The following is an 8536-nucleotide window of genomic DNA, read 5'->3' as shown; positions in this document are numbered from 1 at the left end:
TTAAGAAGGCAAATTACACCAAGCTTTGATTTTTTTAGTAAACGGTCTTTTTGGTCACTTTTATCCACCTATACATTCCTAGTGGTTTGGGTCACCCTGAGCTGCTTGGTTACTCTGGTGTACTGGTCCAAGCCCTATCTCATACAGCCATATCAATCCTTGCCATGTGCAGATGAGGACCAAAAGTCTGAAACAGGCTGTCACATGTGGATTTGATATGGCTGTGTAAAATTTAAATCTATAGGCTTGCTATGCACCAGTGGTTCTGGATGCTTGCTTAGCTTACTAAGGGTGAAAAGGAATTATTTGCATATTTAGTAGCAGTGCATTGTGGGTAACCACAAATGCTCACTTATAGCTGAAGTATTGCAGATTTTCTTCTGTTTTGGGAAGGCAAATTACACCAAGCTTTGATTTCTTTAGTAGGAGGGCTTTTTGGTCCCTTTTATTCCCCTATACATTCCGAGTGGTTTGGGTCACCCTGAGCTGCTTGGTTACTCTGTTGTACTGGTCCAAGCCCTACCTTATACAGCCATATCAATACTTGCCATGTGCAGATGAGAACCAAAAGTCGGAAACAGGCTGTCTACATGTGGGTTTGATATGACTGTGTAAAATTTAAAGCTTTATGCTTGGTATATACCAGTGGCTCTGGATGCTTGCTTGGCTCACCAAGGGGGAAAAGGGGTAATTTGCATATTTAGTAGCAGTGCATTGTGGGTAACCACAAATGTTCACTTATAGCTGAATTATTGCAGATTTCCTTCTGTTTTAAAAAGGCAAATTACACCAATACAGTGTGCGGCATTGCAGGAAGTGACGACAGTGGAACGCACGATGGAACACAGAAGAGGTGAGTCATCCCCGCCCGCTGCGCCTCTTACTAATAATGGTGGCTGCTACTGTGCTTAAGCAGGAGGGGGAGCACACATGGGGGACCCAGGTGAGGGGGGGTTCCTGCTGAGCTTAAGCAGGAGGGGGAGCGCACATGGGGGACCCAGGTGAGGGGGGGGGGAGGTTCCTGCTGAGCTTAAGCAGGAGGGAGAGCGCACATGGGGGACCCAGGTGAGGGGGGGTTCCTGCTGAGCTTAAGCAGGAGGGGGAGCGCACATGGGGGACCCAGGTGAGGGGGGGTTCCTGCTGAGCTTAAGCAGGAGGGGGAGCGCACATGGGGGACCAAGGTGGGGGGGGGTTTCCTGCTGAGCTTAAGCTGGAGGTAGAGCACACATGGGGGACCCAGTTGAGGGGGGTCCATCCCCCCTCCCCGCCACTGTGCCCAATACCCCCTTCCTGCCCTCTTATGCGGTGTATGCTACGCCGCGGGTCGGCTAGTAGATTTTAATGGTTGTAGACGATTGTCGGCGATCGGCAGCAACTATAGGCACCCGAGGTTATGGTTATGTAATAGATGGAGGGTTTATGGTTAGGCACCTACAGTGGTGCTAGGCATTAGTGGCTGGCTAGTGTACTGGTTAAGGGCTCTGCCTTTGACATGGGAGACCAGGGTTTGAATCCTGGCTAGGTTAAGTACCTATTCAGTAAGGAGTTCAAGGCAAGACTCCCTAACACTGCAGGGTGGCCTCTTGAGCGCGTCCCTGTGGCTGCAGCTCTTGAGCGCTTTGAGTCCGACAGGAGAAAAGCGCTATTCAAATGTTTGGATTATTATTATGGATTATTATAGTTATGGGGTGGTTAAGGTTAGGCACTTAGAGCGGAGGATTAAGGTTGGCATATGTGTCGGGTGGCATAGTAAAATATTGGTAATTTCAATTACAATATTTTACTGTAAGCGGCACCACCTGGCGCCCAACTGTTGCGGCAATACCTATTTATCTCTCCTAACTGCTGATGTCAGCTTTACTGTGCTTAGGCCTTGGCTCCAAAGTAATTTAGCATAGTTTTTACTTGGCATGAACTAGATCTCTCCCATTGTGGTATAATTCTACTTGGCCCCTCTGCTGTGCACATGTAGTATGCCCTGTACTCAGTGTGGGACAAAAGAAGCATTGACAAGATGAGCCTGTAAATACACTAAAATCATGTATAACAAAAAAGTGTTCATAAAAAAAATGTTACTTCTGAGCCATACAAATGAAAGACGGAGCATTATGTTAGGTAAGTGAGACTCCTGTCTGTGTATTACCTGTACTATAGTCAGCCAGGCTAAGTCTGCTGTTTGCACTTTCTTTGTGAGATCGCCCCGCTCTTTGTCACACAGGCTTCACCTTCATCCCTCTGGCTTGGCTGGCCTGTGTTTGTTTGTGACCAGCAGGTGTATGTGCGCTGCTATGGTTTCCTACAGAGGTAACAATTATGCTCAGCTAAATGGCAGTGGAATCCGGGCAGGTAAGCCTGCTGGAAATGAGCTGCAAATAAACTCTCACAAAGCAAGATTTGTGGCTGTGAGTCGTGACATCAGACCTGGCAGGGGTGCAGCAGCTTCTGAAAATGTTACCAAGTGACGTCTGCAATGAGATACTGAGGCTGATTTTTGGAACTGATAACCACTTTAAGGCTACTTTCACAGTGGGACGTTGCGTTTTGATGCGACGTTAAAGTCGCAACGCAAACTAACAACGCAACGTCCCAAAAATGTCACAACGCAACTCTATGCCCTGTTATCGTCGCATACAGTAGGCATACAGGCAATGAAAAGTATGCTTCCAGGTCATTACTGAGCATGTGCAAACAGTCCAACGCAGTTAATAATGTGTATAACGCACAGCATGCAGCACTTTCTAATAATGCTACACGTTACACACAAACACAACATGTGCACTGTGAATGTTGCACAGACTTTAGTATTGCTGTGCGTTAGTCCACGTTAAAACATCTTCTAAAGTGCGACTTTAACGTCGCACTGTGTAAGAGGCCTTAAGGACATCCAAGGTGACATGACATAATGAGATAGACATGTGTGTGTACTGTGCCAAACACACAAATAACTATGCTGCATTCCTTTTTTTCTTTCTTTGCCTGAAAGAGTTAAATATCAGGTATGTAAGTGGCTGACTCAGACCCGACTCAGACAGGAAGTGACTACAGTATGACCCTCACTGATAAGAAATTACAACTATCTAGGTATGAAAGTGACAATTTCTGTCCGGGTCGGACTGGGTCAAACTGTAGCATAACCCTCACTGATAAGTAATTACAGCCATAAAACACTTTCCTGTCAGTAAATGGCTTCTGAGAGCAGGAAAGAGATACGAAGGGTCAGTAGTTCATAGATTTTAGCGCTGGCCTACTTCAATGAATGTAATTGAGCAGAGACAATGAAACCGTAATAACTTAAAACGTACATTTAAATTTAAAATAAAACTGTGGATTGTCATAAAAAGTCATTTTTAGGAGCAGGAGGATAAATACTATTGTTTATCTCATCAGTTTATTTTCACCGCGGATGTCCTTTAAGGGCTCGGACCCACTAGCAGCCTTTTCTAAGCACTTGTGATTTGTAAAGCTCTTGCTAATGTAATGCTATGGTGGACTTTTAAAAAATCTGATTTCTTAAAGAACAAGCGACACCCATGCCTAGATAAATACTACTTCTACTTGCATAACAGATGTATTGTGCTATCCACGTAATGATTTCTGTGAATTTTACAAAGGAAAAGCAGAAAATCCTTTTCTAGGCAGTGGCCATCTTGCCAAGCTAATGCTGACATCATATCCTCCCTGACTCTTGTTTTCCCCCCTCCCTTCTCTTGCTCATAGTGTATTCATTAGCTGCCCTCCTCCCAGAGTCTTTTTTTTATTTACACATCCAATCACTGAGTCACCTCATCCTTGCTTGTAAACACAAGTGATCAGCTAGGCAGGGAAATAAATGGAAGAGGAGGAATATAGTATTGATAAAAAGAACTCCCAGCATTCAAAAGAACTCTCAGCACTCAACTTTTTGGCACTGTTTGGCACTAGGGCCAGTGCTCCTAAAGTATGTGATAACTCCAAACCATAACAGCAGAAAAAGTTTTGAATGCAGGATTAGCATCTTTATCACTTAATACACTCAGACCAGTTGCTGTTGAAATTTGATTTTGATGGTGACAATACCGCTTTAAAGGGTACCTGAGCAGGGGCGTAGCAATAGTGGTGCAGAGGTAGCGACCGCCTCGGGGCCCTCGGGCTAGAGGGGCACTGAGGGGCCCACCTCTCAAACGCAGTATTAGCTCTTTATTGGTCCTGTGCTGATAATATTCACTTCTATAGTTGATTTGAATAGTAGTGATCATTAACATACAGTTTTCTATCCCCTTCTTGCACCTCTGACACTGTTGTTGTCCTTGATTGTTTTTGATGTGTTGTATCAATTGCTATCTATAGCATGCTTGCACCGGCTTCTTAGCTACGCCACTGTACCTGAGATGGTGTAAAAGGAAGAAATGATACATAGTGGGGCTTCCCCTAGCGCCCTCCAGGCTGATCGGTCCCTCGCTGTCCATCTGCGCCGCCTGGATCCTCCGCAATTTGCCCTGGAAAATCATCCAGTTGGCGCTGTCCGACCGCACACTCCCCCCCGTTGTGCTCCCGTGGCCGGAAGCATACTGCGCCTCCGCAGGCACAGAATGCACCCGACCACGGGATCAGCCAGGCCACATATTTACAGAATGGAGGACTTTCCGGAGCTAATTGCGGAGGATGGAGCCTGGAGGGGGCTGGAGGAAGCCCCAGGTATGTATAATTACTTCCTTTTACACCATCTCAGGTTTACTTTAAGCTGGATCACACACATTTGGCTTGATTCACAAAAGGTGCTAAGTGTTAGCATGCCTGTGAAAAGCCCCTTAGCACGCATAAAGAAACTTTGCTAGCGCCCAAAAAGTTTGCGCGCACAAAGTTTAGCGCTGTGCGGTACGCGCGAAATGTCGCATCATGTGCCCCTAAAACTTCGCCATGCTCCTCTTCTAGCATGAGCACGGCTGTGCTGTGGCAGTGCGAGCGCAGGCGTGACCATGCAAGTGCAGGCACAGTATGGCTGTGCTCATGTTTGAAGAGGAGTGCAGCCCCAATCACATAATCACATTACCGATTATACTGTTGGGAATCTTTGGACGGTCCGGGCTCGGTGATGTGGGGGGAGGGGCTAGAGGACGGTGAGGGAAGCCTCATTAGGATCCAGAGACTTCCTTCTTCTTAGATATGTCATTTTGCAGGGGCGTTGCTAGCCCCAAAGATCGGTGGCACGTGCCACGGATCTATTCTGTGGTGCCCTGGATGTCCCTTAGGCAGAGTCAGAGCTATGGAGCAGTGCAGCCCCTATGGTGGCATGCTGAGAACTGTGGTGCCTCAATGGTGGGTATGCTGGGAACTGTGGTGCCTCAATGGCGGGCATGCTGGGAGCTGTGATGCATCAATGGGGGGTATGCTGGGGGCTGTGATGCCTTTATGGGGGCATGATTGGTGCTGTGGTGCCTTTACGGGAGCATGCAGGGAGCTGTGGTTATTCTATAGGAGCATGCTGGGAGTTGTGGTGCCTCAGTGGGAGGCTCATGGGAGCATGGGAGAAGGTCCACTAGAAGGTCACAGAATGCTATGGGGGAACTGCCAGACAACCAGGCAGCAGGCCAGCCGCCCAGCAGTAAGCCAGACCAGCCAGCACAGAAGCCTGGTAACTCTGCCTAGTTATAATTCAGTGGCACTGCTTATTTATGTGATTGAATAATTTTATAATTTAACCACTTAGCAACCCTTGCCACGCTTTTCTACGCCCCTTTAAAATTCACCTGGGGCACAGGGGCGTAGATAGGCATCTCCTGTTTGTTTTCCCGCTGTGAGCGTTCGCGTGCGCGATCGCGTGCACGCGAATGCGCGGTTGCGTGCACGCGGATTTGCGGTCGCGATCGGCACCCACTGGTCAGCCAATCAAAGTGCTTACAAGTTTGAATGAGCACTGCCGAAGCCAATGGCAGTGCTCATTCATTCAGAATGTGTGTAAACACTGAATCAGTCACTGTGCTGTTACAGTTACTGAGATCACTCGTGAGAGGATCTCAGATAACTAATACAGCATTAGTGAGTGATCAGCATCAGTTAGGTTTTTTTTAAAATAAATTTTACCCCCATTAAGGGCATTAACCCTTGCCTCCCTAAAATGTTAAAATTGCTGTGGTTTTTAGGGGAAAAACCCTGTGGTAGAGAAGTGGTTAATTTGCTGCATTTATTTATTTATTTTTTGTATTAATGGAGAGGTGGGCTTCATCCAACATTTTGCTGGGCAGGCCTACTTAGACTGCTGTTAAGTTCATGTAAATTTGGCTCCACCCATGACCACACCCACATTCTGCTATATGTGGCCCCACCTATTTTTTAACTGAAGTGCCCCGGATCTCTTAGGATCCTAGCAACACTCCTGTCATTTTGTAACCAAGCTTTGGCTCATGTACACTTTAAAATATGATGAACAGGAAATTAAGGCTCGATCAGGCTTCATCAGGCTTACCATCTAAATAGCTATGGAGCATAGTAGCTTTTCATAGAGTTGCGGTTTCCTTTTTTTTGCAGTTAAGGTTAGGTGTGGGTGCTTAAAGTTAGGCGTGAGGGGTGGGTAGTTAAGGTTAGGCCTGGGGGGTGATTAATTGTTAGGCCTGGGGGGGTGGTTAATAGAGATGGCCCCAACCTACGATTTTAGGTTCGCAAACCTACCGCGAAAGTTCGGTTCGCGCAAGCTTTCGCGAACCGCAATAGACTTCAATGGGGAGGCGAACTTTGAAAACTGGAAAAAATTATGCTGGCCACAAAAGTGATGGAAAAGATGTTTCAAGGGGAAGAGTAAATAGGAATTATTTCTCCAGGTAAATACCATTTATTGGCTCCGAATAATTTTTGAAGCAAGTGTTTCAGAGCCCTCAGTTCTCTTCCTCGGGAATGATTTTAGTATGCCATACATAGAAGAAATCTGTTACTGCACTCCTTATGCTGGCCACACTGGAATTTATACATTTTGAAACAATCATAAAGAATTTAAAGTGATAAAAACATAATTTTTAAAATTTACCCTGATAAAGATTTTCCAGCTGTCCATTATGATCAAAAATGTTTACAGCACCAGCCAGCACCATACATGAAAATACTTTTTCCAAATAATAGTGAAAAATAGCCTAATGCACCTAATGCCTCTACACTGCCCATGTCAAGCACTAGGAAGAGCCTGGCCAGTGTACAGCAGCAGCTGAGGTGGTGAATACAATGCCTGCATCTGCCCATGGGAGGAATGTCTAAGGCTAGGTTCACAGTGGTGTATTGCGGTGTAATACTTCTTTGTAAGACGGCTCACCGCACTACAATGCGTCATTCACAATGCGACAGTAACATTGCGGTATAACGGTTTGCAGTATGGTAAGCACTGCATGTGTTACCAGAAATCGTGCACATTAACAGGTGCAGTGAAGCACAACGCTTTCATAATGATCAGTCTGGTTTTATAATGCAGGCCTCATTCACAGTGGGACGCTGCGGAGCTGCATTATAAACTCTTGTAACACAGCTTACCATACTGCAACTTTTCAATCCGCGTTTCGGGAACACATGCAGGTGGCCGACATGCAGGACATCAGAAAGTGCATAGACTGCACTGTATGATGTTTACACTGCATGCGTTCCGGGCCAGTGCAGTCCAGGACCGCATGCTGCACGCATTTTTTGCCAAAACGCGCGGCTGACCCATTCACTTCAGTGAATGGGATAAGCCACGCAACACACAGAAACGCAGATGGCGTGCATTCGTACGTGCTGCGTTCCGAATGCACGGCCATCCGCGTTTCATAATGTGAACATAGCCTCACCTCTAAACGCACACATTCCCAGGTACAGGAAAGCATACTTTTCATTGCCTGTATGCTTTACTGTACCTACTGTATGCGATGGTGACGCAGCGTTAATGTGCGTTACCAACTTTTGTTTGCGTTGTAATGCTGCGTTGTGACATTAACGTCACATTACAATGCAACGTCCCACTGTGAATGCAGCCTAACTTGTGCACATGATATTGGTATACAGATAATCCCCTCCTCACAAATTATTCCAGATACAAAAGAACAAAATATACTGCATTGTTTTCATTACATATTTTTGTTTTCACATGTTACAATATTACATAACTGTTGTAAGTTGTTTACAGCGCATTGAAAACCACTGTTTGTACTATATGACCAAATCCAGAGTTGCCCAAAAGCAAATCATGAATCCATGGATTGCAGTATGTATGATACATGACTTCACCTACAAAACAACCTAGACTTAAGGTGGCCACTAATGATACAATTTGGTGAACCATCGTTTACAAAACGATTATTCCTCTGAAAGAACGGAAATGATCGTTTGGGACCACTAACGGATCATAATCTCTTAACCAATCCAATCAGATTAATGAAATCGAACCCGTCAATCTGATTGGATTGGTTAGGAGACTTTCGTCCGTTGGTGGTTCCAAATGATCATTTCTGATTGTTCACATGAATAGTCTTTTGTAAATGATTGTTCAGCAAATAGTTGGTGGCCATACACTGAAATGAAATCAGGTAATCATTTTATGCTG

The sequence above is a fragment of the Hyperolius riggenbachi genome, chromosome 1 (genome assembly GCF_040937935.1).
Source record: "Hyperolius riggenbachi isolate aHypRig1 chromosome 1, aHypRig1.pri, whole genome shotgun sequence".
Classification (NCBI taxonomy): Eukaryota; Metazoa; Chordata; class Amphibia; order Anura; family Hyperoliidae; genus Hyperolius; species Hyperolius riggenbachi.
Note: the sequence above shows the minus strand (reverse complement) of the source record.